Raw genomic sequence first — 16,544 nt, 5'->3', positions numbered from 1 at the left:
GACGCGCAGGCTCAGCGGCCATGGCTCACGGGCCCAGCCGCTCCGCGGCATGTGGGATCTTCCCGGACCGGGGCACGAACCCGCGTCGCCTGCATCGGCAGGCGGACTCTCAAGCACTGCGCCACCAGGGAAGCCCGAACAGATGTTCTTAAAGTTGTACATGCATCAGTCTTTTGCTTTATGGTTAATGTTTTCTCTACTCCAAGTTCATGAAAATACTCATTTTAATTATCTTCTAGAAGGTTATTGTTTTGTTTCTTTAGACATTTAGATCTACTATTCACTAGATGGGACTAAAAGGGACCAAGATAAATATATTTCCATATTTTCAATTCTCTCTCTACTGTTGTTGAAAATTTTATTTTCTCGCGGCTTTGCAATGCCAACCTCTTTGCGTATCAAATGTCCATGTTTTATCATTGTTCTATTTGTTTTCTTTATACCAGTTTTACTCTTTTAATGATGATAATGTTAAGACAGAAATTACTTATGTCACCTGCTCCAGTAATTCTTTCAGACCGGCTCTTCTTCAAGATTTTATCTTGTCCTTATTCTTGACCATTTGCATTTCATGCGTATTTAAAAATCAGCTTGTATAATTCTGCAAATAAAAAGTTGGTATTTTGATTGGGAATACATTGATTCCATAGATCAGTGTTGGGGATTAATATTTTCACAATATTGAATTTAGAGTCTATGAAGGTAGTATATCTTTTCATTTATTTAGGCCTTCTTTAATTTCTCTCAGTAATATATCCTGTGGAAAATCTTTTGTTAGATTTTTTTTCTTGAGTACTTGACATTTTATGCCACTGTAGATGGTATGGTTTAAAAGTGTTCATATTCCAATAGTTTGTTATTGGTATATAGAAATACACTTTTTTAAATAGATCATGTGTCCAGAAATCTTGCAATCACTTAGTAATTCTCATAATTTCTCATTAATTCTTTTGAGTCTTCAAGATCCACAAATACATCACTTACAAATATAACAAGTTTTTTATTCTTACCGTATACTTTTATATCTTTTCCTGACTTATTAAACCACTCAGAATTTCCGGTCCAGTGTTCCACAGGAGTAACTATAAAGGATGCCCAGTGGTGTTTCTGGTTGCAAAGTGAAAGCTGCTAATAGTTCAATGTGAAATTTAATATGTGGTGTGGATTTTTTTAGGTATTCTTTGTAAGATTAGAGAATTTCCCTTTCATACTAGTTGTGGTAGGCAGAATAGTGCCTCCACCCCCCAAAGATGTCTAAGTCCTCCCCCGCAGAACCTGGGAATGTGTTACACAGCAAAGGGACTTGGCAGATGTGATTAATGTTAAAGATCTTGAGTTGGGGAGATAAGCCTGGATATTGCAGGTGGGCCGAATATAATCTTGTGAATTGTTAAAATCAGAGAATCTTTCTTAGCTTGGGTCAGTTAGAAAGATGTGAAGATGGAAGAAAAGTCAGGGAGACGTAACATGGCTGGCTTTGAAAATGGAGAAAGGGAACCGTGAGCCAAGGCATCAGGACAGCCTCAGCTGGAAAAGGGAAAGAAATGGATTCTCCCTTCATGCCTCCAGGAAATAATGCAGGCTTTGGATACCTTGATTTTAACCCAGTGAGACCTTTTTGGGACTTCTAACCTACAACAGTCAAAGATAATACATTTGATTGTTTAGACCACTAACATTGTGGCAGTTTTTCTGTGGTAGCAATAGAAAACTAATTCACTAGTGTAATAAGAGTTTTAAAAAATCAGAGAGAATAAATTTTATCAAATTTTTTTGTTTCAGTTGAGATGATTATATGATTGGCACCTTAATATGGAGCATTACATTGCTTTTTTTTTTTTTTTTTTCTTTGCGGTACGTGGGCCTCTCCCGTTATGGAGCACAGGCTCAGCAGCCGTGGCTCACGGGCCTAGCCGCTCCGCGGCATGTGGGATCTTCCCGGACCGGGGCACGAACCCGTGTCCCCTGCATCGGCAGGTGGACTCTCAACCACTGCGCCACCAAGGAAGCCCTACATTGCTTTTTGAATGTTAAAACAACCTTTCATTGCAGACAAAAACTCAGATACAATATGTTATATATAATATGTATGCACATATGTAGATATGTAAACATATATAGATACATGTAGGTGGATATAGATATATAGATAGGTAGATAAATAGATGGATTTCGTTTGATCAGATTTTCTTGGTATCTTTGCTTATCTGTCCATGAGTGATATGGACCTGTAATTTTACTTTCTCATAATTTATTTGTCAGAGTTTGTTATGTGGGTTAGGCTGCTCTCATAAATTGAGTTGGGAAGTGTGTTTCTTCTGTTCTCTGAAATAATTGTGTATAATTGTTATTTGTTCCTAAAATACTTGGTAGAAGTGGTTGGTGAAGGTAACAGGGCTTGGTGTTCTCTTTCTGGAAAGATTTTATAGTTTCAGTGCTTTTATAATTAATTATTGGATTATTCAGACTATTCTTCCCTTTTTTTTTTTTTTTGGCGGTACACGGGCCTCTCACTGTTGTGGCCTCTCCCGTTGCGGAGCACAGGCTCCGGACGCGCAGGCTCAGCAGCCGTGGCTCACGGGCCTAGCCGCTCCGCGGCATGTGGGATCTTCCCGGACCGGGGCACGAACCCGTGTCCCCTGCATCGGCAGGCGGACTCCCAACCACTGCGCCACCAGGGAAGCCCTATTCTTCACTTTTTAAAGCTATGTTTTATTAAGCTGTGTTGACAAAAAGAAATTGTCTATGTCATATTATTTTTAAGATTTATTGGCATAAAGTTGTACATATATTCTGATTATATTGTTAATGTCAGCAGGATCTTTAATTATATCCCTCACATGTGTAACTTTTGTCCTTTTAAAAGTTAGTCTCATCAGGTATTTATTTTATTAGCCTTAAAGAAACTCTTGACATTGTAAATTTTTTTTAGTTTATGCTTTTTTTCCCTCTCATTTATTTATTACCACTTTATGTTTAATTTGCTCTCCCCCCGCCCAATTTCCTGGTATGCATGCTTGACTGATTTTCATCTTCTTCTTTTGTTATATATATTAACAACAACAACAAATATATATATATATATATATATTTTTTTAAAGCTATAAATTGTTTCAAAGCATAGCTTTAGCTGCATCCTGTAAGTTTATATGTTGAATTTTAATCATCACTTAGTTTAAAATATTTTCTAATTTTCATTGTGATTTCTTCTTTGATATATGTCTTATTTAGGAGTATGCCTTTCTTACTTTCCACATATAGGATTTTTCTTAAGGTTTTACTGAGGTAATAGTTGATATATAAAAAATACTGCACATATTTAATTATACAGTTTTATGGGTTTGGACATATGCATATACCTGTGAAACTATCACCACAATCAAGGTACTAGATATAGAATTTTTTATTTTTGACTTTAGCTTATTTATATTGAATTTGAAGGGTATACAGTAAGTGGTAGAAAGAATAACGGCACCCCCAATTGTCCATGTCCTAATCTCTGGAACCTGTATGTTAGCTTCTATGGCAAAAAGGATTTCTAGATATCATTAAATTAAGGGCCTTGAGATGGGGAGATTATCCTAGGTTACCTTGCTGGGCTCATTGTGATCACAAAAGTACTTATAAGGGAAAGAATGAGGCAGGAGTGTTAGAGTGAGAGGAGATAAGATGACAGAAGCAGAGGTCAGAGCGATACAAGGAAGGGGCCACAAGCCAAGGAATGTAGGTGGCTTCTGTTGACAGAATCTGGAAAAGGAAATATTACATTCTTCAGTAGAGTCTTCAGAAGGAACACAGGCCCGCTGACACCTTAATTTAGGACTTATAACCTCCAGACCTATAAGATAAGAAATTTGTGTTGTTTTAATCCACTAAATTTATGGTAACTTGTTACAGCAACATTGGGAAACTAATATATGCTGCATAATTTCCATCATTTTATCCATATTGAAATTTCTTTTTTAGTTTCTATGATGTTATTTGCGTGCTTGAAAAGAATGTGTATTTTTGAGTATCATGTCTTTTCTGTATCTAATAGGTCAAGTTTTAGAAAATTGTCATCAAATAGTCTACTTGCTTACTAAATTTATATTAATTTTTTCTATAAATTACTAATAGTGGTGGGCTGGAATCTTTTTACAGTCAAAGATTTTAATTTTTCATTTCTTTTTATTCTGTAAAAGTTTGCTTTATGCATTTTGAGCCTGTGTTATTAGGTATATATACATTCAAGATAGTTGTATTTTCCTGTTGAACTAAACTTTTGTCAATAAAATTTTATTTTTTTACTTTAGTAATTTTTTTGGCAGTAAGTGCTAGTCTATCTCATATTAACAGTGATATAAGCTATATTTGGTTAGTTATTGTCTGTTAAGTCCTCTTATATGCTCATTTTCAGTATTTTCATACTCATATTTGAGATGTCTTTAATAAGTAGTATGTCATTGAGTTTTGGAACGCTTATACAGTCTGAAAATATTAGTGTTCTAATTTAGGCAATTAATTTACACCTGGCATAATAATTGATATATTTGGGTTTTAACTAGTATCAAACTATATAATTTATATTTTTCTATCTCCTCTATGTTCCCTTTTCCATTCTTTTTTGTTTTCTTTAGAATTGATAGCACTTCTTATTATTCAATATCTGTTCTGTATTAGCTTTCATGTTATATAGGCTATTACTGTTTTCGTGGTTATGCTAGACATTTTAACATGCATATATAACAAGACAGAGTCTAATATTAATTACATCAAATTTCTCTGAACAGTACAAAGCCTTAGATAATTTTAATTCCTTTACCTGTACCTGCAACTTTGTATGCCATTGTTGTGGTGTATTTTAATTCTCTTTATATAATTTTGAATACAGTTTTCCTGTTTTTATTGAGGTATAACATACATAAAATGCCCAGATTTCAAGTAGAGCTTAATGAATTTTTTACAAAGGAATACCCCTCTGAAACCACCATCCAAATTAAGATATAGTTTATTCCTTTTACACTAGAAACCTCATTTGTGCCCCCTTCAAGTCAATAGCCCCAACGTTAAACCAAAATTCCTATTTCTATCACCTAAGACTGTTTTTTTTTCTTTTCCTGAGCTTCATATAAATAGAATCTATCTATCTATCTATCTATCTATATCAATCTCCACTTGTTGGCTTCTGGGCTTCTTTCTGTCAACATAATTTCTGTAAATTATTGCACTTAGCAGTAATTAAATCTTTTCCGTTGTCGTTTGATATTACATTATATAAATGTACCATTATTTTTCATTCTACTCTTGATGTGCAATTGAGATTTTTTCCCCATTTTTGCTATTTTGAAGAAAACTGTTATTTTTTTTTTCATACATGGTTTTAGTACAGACCAGAACCTAGCTGCAACACTTACAGATCCCTGTGGCCCTGCCCAGGGTCCAGCTCAGAGCTCTGCCCCAGACACAACTCACTACCACAGATCCACTCATTTATCTTGACTATATACAGTCAGAGCTACTATACTGTGACACATGTGTTCCTAAAAGTTACTACGCTATGCAAAATGTCACAACAAAACCCATAAGACTTATGAGAAAAATGGGAGTAAGGGCATAACACTCAAAAACATTGTCAGTAATACATAAAGGGAGGGACCTAATAAAAGAATGGTATAATATTACATATGTCACATGGTTAAGAAATATAAATATAAACACTGCAATAAATATGACACAACCTTAAAAAAAGACATGATGTTTGCTTGTGGAAGTAGATATCAGAGGGTGGCAGCTTGTGAGTTATTGTGAAATCGTGGGAGGAGGATTATCTGAAATCAGACAGAAAGTTGTAACACTTGGTGTGGGTGGGTAGGTGTGATTCATTTTCCTTGCTTTGGTATTGGCTCCTGATCTTTTAAAACCCTTAAATCCTTGAGCATGTTTTTTTTGCCTTTAGATTATAGGTCTTTTAAGGTTTATAATGGATGCCTGTTTCATCAAAATTGCAATTTTTGATCCACTATGTAGCCTCCTGCTTCAATTAACTTTAGTGTCACTGCTGGAAAGTGACACTTTCTTTTTGTGGCTTTTTTTAAATCTGCATTCATGGTTTCACCTGAGAGCTGAAGGCTTTGGAAATTGTAGTGATATATGAAGTCATCAAACTAGCAACTAATAGCCCTAAAAGGAGCCACTTCTGCAGAATTTGGCAATTTCTGTTTAAAGTTCTCAGATATAAATAGTATTGTCTTTTTTTTAGTTTGCATCGCTTGGCATTTTGAGCCAGGTCACTTAGATATGTTTGGGATGTTGAGTGTATATTTATTTATATAGAAAAGTTTGTGAATACAAAGGCATAATAGAATACAACTTTGTGGGATAACACACCCAGTGAACTGGGGTAGCTGGTAGACCTTTGAGGTATGTGAGTGTGTTTTGTGTATTCCTATGTGGATTGGTTCAGCTGGGTGCAGTTTCTATTTCATCTTGTGGTTCTTGCTGGTGAAACTGTCTGCAAGGAAATGTGAAATTCTCATTATGCTCAAATTGTTTTCCAAGAAATCAATCAAACAAAAAATTCAAGTTTTTGAAACAAGTGTTACAGCACAATTGACTGTATTTGAGAATGGAATAGACCGGTCATGAAGCATCCAGTATTCAAAGGGTGTCCAGTTGTTCAGCTTTAGCTATTGCCAAAAAAGTTTTCTAGTATTCATCCCAACAGCAATGTGTTCTGTGGCTCTACATCCTCACCAGCAATATTTTGTCACTTTTTTTTTTCCCCTTAGCTATTCTGTAATGTGTGCAATGAAATCTGATGCTAGTTTTTATTTGTATTTACCCAGGGACAAATAGTAATGAGGTCATTATCATAAGATTATTGCCCATTTGTACACACTCGATTGTGGAATACCTATATAAGTCTTTTCCATGCTATTATATATTCTTATTCATTTGGGATCAGGCAAAGTAGCAGAGTAGTCAAGAACACAGGGCTTGAAATCAGGCAGACTTGGGTTTAAAGCCTTGTTCTGCCTCTAACTGGTAGTGTGATTCTGTACTAATTTCTTTACCTTTCATATTAAGTACTCAAAAATGTTACTTATCCCTATTTTTAATGGAAGCTCATAGTTTCATCACATGGATGTACCATAATTTTCATGAGGAAATTATATCAAGGGATTTATCTCAGGTTGGAACCAGAATAGTTATTGTGGCACGAGGTCTTTTGGAACCTTTCTCAGATTTGAGTGTGTGGTCAAATATTTAATAGTGGTTAGAGGATTCCAACTGTGGAGGAGTTTGTAGGCCTGAGTAATGCAGAGCTGTCCCTAGGTAACAAAATCATAGTACTTGCTTATTTGTAGAAGTTTGTGCTTCTATGAATATTTTGTTAGAATTTGCAAGATTTCTTCTTGTACAGTAGATTTCCTAGAAGAAGATAGGCCATAATTCTCAATGCGACCTAACCCACAGAGATTTATTTATTCTATACAGCTGTTGACTAAGTCGTCCAGGAACTGTTTGGCTCCAGGGATTTATATTTTCCTAAGTGTGACATTGACATTTCAGGACACTACATATTTGGTGTTGTGTGAGAATAGGGTACCATCCCACCCCACAGACTGAGTATGTCACCCGTTCCCTCTTCAGTTATTAGGAAGCAATTTAAACTGTCAAACATTGCCTTTCGACTTGAGATGATTTTAAGTGTTTTTGATCTTTCCTTGGAATAATGATAGCTTCCATTCAGATGATGTTCCTGTTGGGTTAGTGATGCAAGAGTCAGAAGGATTTAATGTAAGTCCTAGTTGCTCCTTGCCAGAGATGCCATATTCTTTGATTGGCTGACACTGTCCTCTCTTTGGGCCATTATACTTATGTGTATCATTTGGCAATCTGCAAATTCCTCTCGACTTATTATTTTTTCATCTCGAAGAGATGTAGTACCTCAAAGTTGATGTTACTAGACATGCTTATATAGTCACATTTAAAAAAATTTATTTATTTGGCTGTGTTGGGTCTTCGCTGCTGTGCGTGGGCTTCTCTCTAGTTGTGACGGGCGAGTGGGAGCTACTCTTTGTTGCGGTGTGCAGGCTTCTCACCGCGGTGGCTTCTCTTGTTGCAGAGCGCGCGGGCTCTAGGTGTGCGGGCTTCAGTAGTGTGGTGTGTGGGCTCTAGGGCGCGCCGGCTTCAGTAGTTGTGGTGCACGGGCCTAGTTGCTCCGCATGTGGGATCTTCCCTGACTAGGACTTGAACCCGTGTCTCCTGCATTGGCAGGCGGATTCTTAACCACTGTGCCACCAGGGAAGTCCCTATAGTCACATTTTTAATCAACCAGAGATTTTAGTGCCTGAGGTTGAGAAAACTGTATTCTTCACCTTGAGTTATACAAGGTACCATGTTCATGGAAGAATGAAAACTTCAGAATGAAATAATGAAGAAAACTACATTCTTTATGGGGATGGGAACCTGGAAAGTTCCTAGTTGGTTGAATCTGGGGAAGAAGGTTAAGGTATAAATGGGTCATGAGAGGTGGGCAGAGGTCAGATTAGAAGGATTCGGGGTTCAGAAAGGGAGAAGTCTGAATGGCTCAGGTCCAGAAGAACCCGTTTGCACCCAGAGCAGAGGCTGTTTAATACTGTGGCCAGTAGGCAAGTGTTGGGCTGGTTGTATCTTTAAACATAAAACAGATTCCTGGACTCCATACACATTGATTTTGATTCGGGAGTTTGGTAAAATGACGTAGGAATTTGGTATTTTGATAAAAACCTCTAGGAGTTTCTGATGTGCTACCAATGATATAGAAAACCTAAAATACATAGATTAGGGTGTGTGGGGGGGGTCATATTCTTAGGGAACAGCAATTTGAGGGAAACCTGAAAGCTAAAAAGATAGCCAGGAAGATGGACATCTCCCAGCGTGGTCTAAAACAAGCCTAAAGATATTATAACCCTGCCCTGAGGTTCAATCCCTTCTCCCCTGGTGATGTTTTTAAGGAGTTTTTAGTTACGAATTTAGCCTGAAGCTCTAATGAAGTTGGAGCATTAGAATTTAATAAACCATAGGTTCTCAAATCCCCATGTGAGTAAGAATTGAGTGAGCAGTTAAAAAAAAAAAAAACATTGAGGCCCATATTAGAGATCTGAATCAAAATCTCTGGGTGTGCAGGGCTTTGGCATTTAAAAATTTAGACTAATGTACTTACGTTGCAAATACATACATTGTTTGTTAAGGAAATAGTTTGACGTGATTATTCCACGATTTTATTGACCTTGGAGGAAGCCATGTGGAAGCAAGACTGAGAGATGCAGGGAGGGAGATGAGGGACGTATTTTTGTGTGCTTCTCTCCACTGCCCAACACCGTCACACACAGGGACCCCACCTTCAGGCAAACTGCCTTGGATGTTATCGACAAGATGTGCACGTGCCATAGACGGAATCTATGTTCCAAACAAACGGAGCTTCTGAATGTCCTGAACATGGTTTGGAGCCATGCTTTTTCTCTTGTAACCCACATCCAATCGACCAGCAAATCCTGTGGTTTCTGCCTTAAAAGTACCTAGAATGCCATCACATTTCGCATCTCTGATGCTACCCCCTCAGTCAAGCCCTAAGCACCCGTCACCTCGGCAGCATTTGCTAACAGTTCTCCTTGCTTCCACTTTTGCCCTCATATATTCTATCCTGTGGGTAGGAGCCAGAGTGTGATCCTTTAAAAAAAATAAGTCAGATTTTGTACTACCCCTTCAAAACAACAACAAGACCCTTCCTGATGGCTTTCCATTGTATGGAGGATAAATGTCAATTCCCCTCCCCTGTCATGGCCTAGGAAGCCCTAGGAGATCTGGTCACTACAAAATTTTCCAATCTCAACACCTATTGCTGTTCCTCTTCCTCATTCTGCTTCATTTGCCGTGGCCTCTTGCTCTTCGTTAAACAATCCAAAGCAAATTCTTGCTTCGGGGCCTCTGTCCTACATGTCATCCTCTCCCTTAGGTGTGTGAATGGCTGGCTCACTCTGCTCAAATGTTTCACTTTCTGGGAGCTCTTCCATCATAACCTTTTTAAAATGGTCACTTCCAGACTCTTCACCCTTTGCCTTTATTTTTCTCCGTCGTGCTTATTTATTTAATTTATTTATTTATGGCTGCGTAGGGTCTTCATTGCTGCGCGCAGGCTTTCTCATCACCATGGCAACTGCCAACTCCCGGAAGTAGAGGGAAGAATGAGATGCCCTCTGGCAAGTAAAGGGATATGAGAAGGCGGCTGAAAGAGAGAGGTGTATTGAATTAGGATTCTCAGCCCTCCACCGTGGCCAATGTTTCTCTAGTGGCAGGGATAAGAATTTGAGGAAAAAACTTTCTTTTCATCAAAATGGCTGAGCCCTACTTCCTGCCTTCACCGTGTGGGTTCACCCTTGGGCTTCTCCTATGCCAGGAGGGGAGCTCCCCTTCTTCCCCTAGATAGAGAGAAGAGCAATGGGACTGACTAGGTCATCTCCTAAAGGAATTACACTTCCTTCTCCATAGGCAAAGGCCTCACATCCCTGGATGTGTAGGATAATAGCTAAGGAGGTGAGAAAGGAGGAGCAGTAGACAGCTTTAGTTGCTCACCATATTCTCCTCTGACACACATCTGTGCAAGTATTGATAATGAGTCATGGAATGGGGGGTAGGGAATGATATTCTAGTACGTGTGTGTGTGACTTCACGTGTTAGCTGAATGTGGATGATCACAGTCTGATGTGCCTGTGAATGGACCTGTGTATTGATGTTTCTAATGCAAGTCAGTGTCTTTCGGCACATGGGTCTGTGAGTTCTGTATATGTCTGTGCACCCCCAGAGCTGTCTTTCTGCTGCTTTGCCTCACTTCCATATGTTGACCCTGGAAGTCCAAGACCAGAATAGATATCCGGATGCTGGGCCAAGCCAAGAAACATTGGGCTAAATCACTTAGGACATTGGGTTAATCCTACAGTGTTGTTTTTGGGTGATTCGGGAGACATGAATCTTTGGGACAGAAAATTAACCTTGTGACTGCTGGTCCTGGAATAGCCTGGACAGGACTGAGTCACCCCAGTAACTACTGAAGGAGGAACTGTTTCTCAAACTCCTGAGAGGGGCTTCCCAGGAAACATACCCACCCCCTATAGTATTCTTCAACCAGGCAGATAATCCATATGGAGAGATGACTGTTTCTCTAATGTAATGACTATGTTAGGGGCTGGGGAAGAGTGAGATAAAAAGATGTCCCACACTGAGCCTCGAAGGAACTGTTTCTGCACCAAAGAGGGAGAAATGCTGAGGGAGGTGAGGTCATAGGGAGGAAGGGTGCTGCCTGTCAAGCTCAGCTGCCCTGGGATCACTGCATAAGCCATATACATAGCTAATGTCACCACCGGTTAATAGAGTACAGGAAATCCACTGAGAATTTAACCTATCACACACTGTCCTGTCTTCTCCATTCGCTTATTCCCTATTCTATAATCTGCCATGTCTGCGTTTCTGAAGGGAGAGATATAAGTATGAGGGAATAAGCTGCTTCCTTCCCTCGAGGTAATACTGTCTGGTTTTGGCAATTCTGTGCCTAAGGGATGATCAGCTGGAAGTTGTCAAAGAGGATCTGGGTACGTGGCTGATGACAATGACCAAAGCTGTAAGGACTTGCATTATTTGCTGACCCAGGAAGCTGATCATCTCCTTTCCCACAGTGCACTAAGGTTCTGGTTCTTGATGTGAGTGCACAGTAGAGTCACCTGGGGAGCCTCACTCCATGACCAATTAATGACATCAGAATTTCTGGGGATAGTGCCTTGGCATCAGTATTTTTAAAATACAACTTAGAGGGCTTCCCTGGTGGCGCAGTGGTTGAGAGTCCGCCTGCCGACGCAGGGGACACGGGTTCGTGCCCCGGTCCGGGAAGATCCCACATGCCGCGGAGCGGCTGGGCCCGTGGGCCATGGCCGCTGAGCCTGCGCGTCCGAAGCCTGTGCTCCGCAACGGGAGAGGCCACAACAGTGAGAGGCCTGCGTACTGCAAAAAAACAAAAACAAAAAACAAACAAAAAAAAACTAATAACTGGTTGTAACATGTAGCCAGGCTTGCAAAGCACTGAAATTATGCTACCCCTCCGTATGGAAACATGAACCCAGAAGAATCAACGAGGCACCTCAATATTGAAGGAGGGATAGAAAGGGAGACTGTCTCCTTTATCCATATGAGATGCTGGGTGAACTGTCCACCATGTTCAGTGGACATGTCTGAAAACAGAGTGGACCAATTAGATTTTCTCTCTCAGCAGTTTTAAGGCATCCAGTGGTAGATGACTGACCTGAAAGTTGGGGCGTGGTGGTCTTTATACGAGTTTATGGTCACGAAGATTTATCAGGTAGAGAGACTCAGAGGAAGTTGGTCAGGAAAGGGAAGAGGGTGAAAGAGTAGCTGGAGGAGCAAAAGAGTGACATGGGGGTTGTAGAGGGGGAAGCATGGCTAGCCCTCAGAGATGCCTGATTTCTCACCTTGCTTCCTAGATTGCATTGCAACCAGAAGAACCGTAACTAGGACTCTGATTTAGAACCTCAGGTGGGAAAGATGCCATTTCCTGTCGTGTCTTCAAGCCTGGCATATACCTGTCCTCTATCTCAAATGCACTTCCTTTCCCTCTCTGTACTCACGCTTACTTCTTTTTAAAGAACAGTTTGAATATCGCTTCTGCTGGGCTCCCTCAGAACAAGTTACAACCCACTCTTTGCTCACTTTTTGCTCACCCAGGATTTTGCTCATATCTTTATTCCTTTCCACATTAAATTATAATTTTCTGTTTACTTGTCTTCTCGATTTTGAGCTCTTCAAGGATAGAGGTTATGTCTGATTTATATTTTTCACCAGTATCTAATGTAGTTCTTGGCATATAGAGTTGCTGAATAGAAGCTTGCTAATTGAATACATTCTTAAAGATCACATGGGCCTGAGTTTGTTAAACTTTCTGTTTTCTCATAAACGCGGAAAAGGATTGATAAGCCTAAAGTCTTCCCGGAATTCCAGATCTGAAGCTTTTGCAAGTGAATTTCCCCATAGTTTCTTATTTAAAATATCTACTAAAAACCCTTAGCAGAAAATGGTCCTCTTCTGTCTTTAAACATAATGCTTTCACAGAAAATCAAAAGAGAACTAAGACATAAAAATAATAAGATTAGTTTATAAACAACAAGGTCCTACTGTATAGCACAGGGAACTATATTCACTATCCTATGATAAACCATAATGAAAAAGAATATAAAAAAGAATGTGTATATATGTATAACTGAATCACTTTGCTGTAGAGCAGAAATTAACACAACATTGTAAAACAACTACACTTCAATAGAAAATTGAAAAAAAATAATATGTATTAGGCTGAACCTGTTTTGTTCTTTAATGGCAGTATGCCTTTACAAATTAATTATCCAAACAATTAAAACGAGCCAGTTAACATACTGCCCCAAACACGGGAAACTTGCCAACTTAATGGTTTCTGTAGTGACACAGTGACTCGAATTACATCAGTGGTTGTGTAAATACTTGACACCTGGAACCAAAATGGAACAATATTTTGCATACCTGTCTGAGCCAATTGTGTGATACCTATGAGTATATCTGGAACTCTGCGGATAGCGTATAAACCTCATAGAAGTATATTTTTTTGGCTGTGACCCATCATTTATGACTTTGGATGCATTCAATAAGGAGTTATAGGTCTTGTGTTGCAGTCCACTACTGGGAAGTCAGCCTCTAATGAGCTGAACCAACTGAATTGAACCTACTGTATATGAACCGACTGAATATGAACCAACTAATGAGCTCCAACTGAATTAAGAATATCTTTTAAAATTTAAAACGTTTTCACCTATTAACAAAGTATGTCCTTTATCCTCATTTCTCATTCCCATTTTCCTCACCTTTCCTACCAGCAAGCAATTTAATCTGCTCAGTTTCTATTTTCTGTGTGTGTTCTTGGAAAACATAATGATGGTTTGTGTGCAGATGCTTTTATTCTTTAAATTTTTTTATTTTGAGATAATAGTAGATTCACAATAATTTATAAGAAATAGTACAGAAAGATCCCATTTATTCTTAACCCAGTTTCGCCCAATGGTAACATCTTAAAAAACCATACAGTAACGCCCCCGCAACCCCTGCATACAGTTTTGCTTTCTATGATCTGTTACCCATGGCCTATGTGGTTGACATGTTGGTCTAAAAATATTAAGTGGAAAATTCCAGAAATAAACAATTTATAAGTTTTAAATTATGCATTGTTCTGAGTAGTGTGAACAAATTTTGCTCCATCTGACAAGATGTGAATCATCCCTTTGTCCAGCACATCACGCCTGTTAGTCATTTCGTAGGTGACCTGGTCATCAGATCAACTGTTGTGGTATCACAGTGCTTGTGTTCAACCCTTATAATGCAACTCTTGTGCTGTAACCCTTATTTTATTCAATAATGGCTATAGCTTTTTACCTTCCCACCAGCAATGTATGAGTGATCCAGTTTCACCACATCCTCACCAGCATATAGTGTTGTCACTATTTTTATTTTAGATATTCTGATAAGTAAATCTGTGATGGGTTATATCTGATTGTGATTCTATTTTCCCAGTGGCTAATGATGTTGAACATCTTTTCATGTGCTTTTTGTTCTATCTTTATATCCTTTTTGATTAAATGCCTTTTCTTGTCTTTTGCTAGCTCTCTAACTGGATTTTTTGTATTTCTAATGTTGGGTTTGAGAGCTCTTTATATATTCTAGATACAGCCTTTTTTTGGATGTTTAGTTTGCAAATATTTTTTCTAGTCTAGAGTTTGACTTTTCATCCTCTTAACAGATTATTTTCCAGAGTAAAATTATAAATTTCGATGAAGTCCAATTTATCCAATTTTCTCTTTATGGATTTTGCTTTCCATGTCAAGTTTGAAGCCTCTTTATGCCTAGCCCTAGCTCCTGAAAAAATTTTCTCCTATACTTTTTTCTGTGAGTTTTATAGTTTTATGTTTTATATTTGTCTATGATCCATTTTGAGTAAATTTTTGTACAAGGTGTGGGACTTGGGTCAGGGTTCTAAGGGTTTTTTGTTTTTGTTTTTTATAAATCTATGAATGTCCAACTGCTCCAGCACTATTAGTTGAAAAAGCTATCTTTCCTTCATTAAATTGCTTTTGCACCTTTGTGAAAAATCGGTTGGACATATTTATGTGGATCTGTTTCTGGGTTATCTGTTCTGTTCCATTTATCTGTGTGTCTGCTTGAATGCCAATACCGCATAGTCTTGATTATTGTAACTATATTATAAGTCTTGAAATTGGGTAGAACATTTCCTGCCACTTTATTCTTTTCCAGAATTGTTTGCGCTTTTCTAATTCCTTTGCATTTCCATGTAAATTTTAGAATAATCTTGTTGATATCTATAAAAAATCTTGCTGGAAATTTGATAAGAGTTGTGCTAAATCTGTATATCAATTTGAGAAGAATTGACATCTTTACTATGCTGAGACTTCCCATCCACTCACACGCCTGTCTTTCTATTTGTTTAGATCTTTTGATTCTTTTCATCAGTATTATGTAGTTTTCAGCATACAATTCCTATATGTATTTTGTTAGATTTACACCTATGTATCTTACTTTTTTAAGAAATTGTACATGGTATTAGATTTTAAATTTCAGTATCTTCTATGTGTTCACTGCTAGCGTATAAAATATAATTGATATTTGCATATTTATCTTGTATCCTGCAACCTCTGAACTCACTTTTTAGTTCTAGGTGGGCTTTGGGGGAAGATTTCTTAGGAGTTGTACATAGACAAATGTGTCATTTGCAAGTAAGAGCATTTTAACTTATTCATTTATGACATAAATGCCTTTTTGTATTGGTTAGAACTTGTATTGGTGCTATGTTGAATAAGAGTAATGAGAGCAGACATCTGTGCCTTATTCCCAGTCTCAAGGGCAAAGCATTCAGTCTTTCACCATTAAACACAATGTTAGCTACAGGTTTTTTTTCCTGTAGATGCACGTTATCAGGTTTAGGTAGTTTCCCCTCTGCTTCTGTTTTTTTGAGAGTTCTTATTATAAATGAGTATTGAATTTGTCAAACGCTTTTTTCTGCACTGGTTGGTGTAATTTTTCTTTTTTAGCGTGTTAATGTGGTAGGTTACATCGATTTTTGAATATTGAAACTCTCTGATATCACTGGAATAATCCCCACTTGGTCATTTTGATAATTCTTTTTACATATTGCTCAATTCTCTTTGCTAATATTTTGTTAGCGATTTTTGAGTATATGTTCATGAAGGATATTAGTTTGTGGTTTTCTTGCACTGTCTTTACCTGGTTTTAGTGTTAGGGTAATATTAGCTTCCTAGAGTGCATTGAGACATATCCCCTTTCCATCTACTTTCTGAATGAGGCTGTATAGAACTGATATTAATTCTTCTCTAAATTTTTGGTAGAATTATCCAGTTAAACCATCTGGGCTGGAAAGTTTCTTTTTGGAGAGTCTTAAAATTATGACTTCAACTTCC

The sequence above is a fragment of the Lipotes vexillifer genome, unplaced genomic scaffold (assembly GCF_000442215.2).
Source record: "Lipotes vexillifer unplaced genomic scaffold, Lipotes_vexillifer_v1.1 scaffold71, whole genome shotgun sequence".
Classification (NCBI taxonomy): Eukaryota; Metazoa; Chordata; class Mammalia; order Artiodactyla; family Lipotidae; genus Lipotes; species Lipotes vexillifer.
This window is presented reverse-complemented; position numbering follows the sequence as displayed.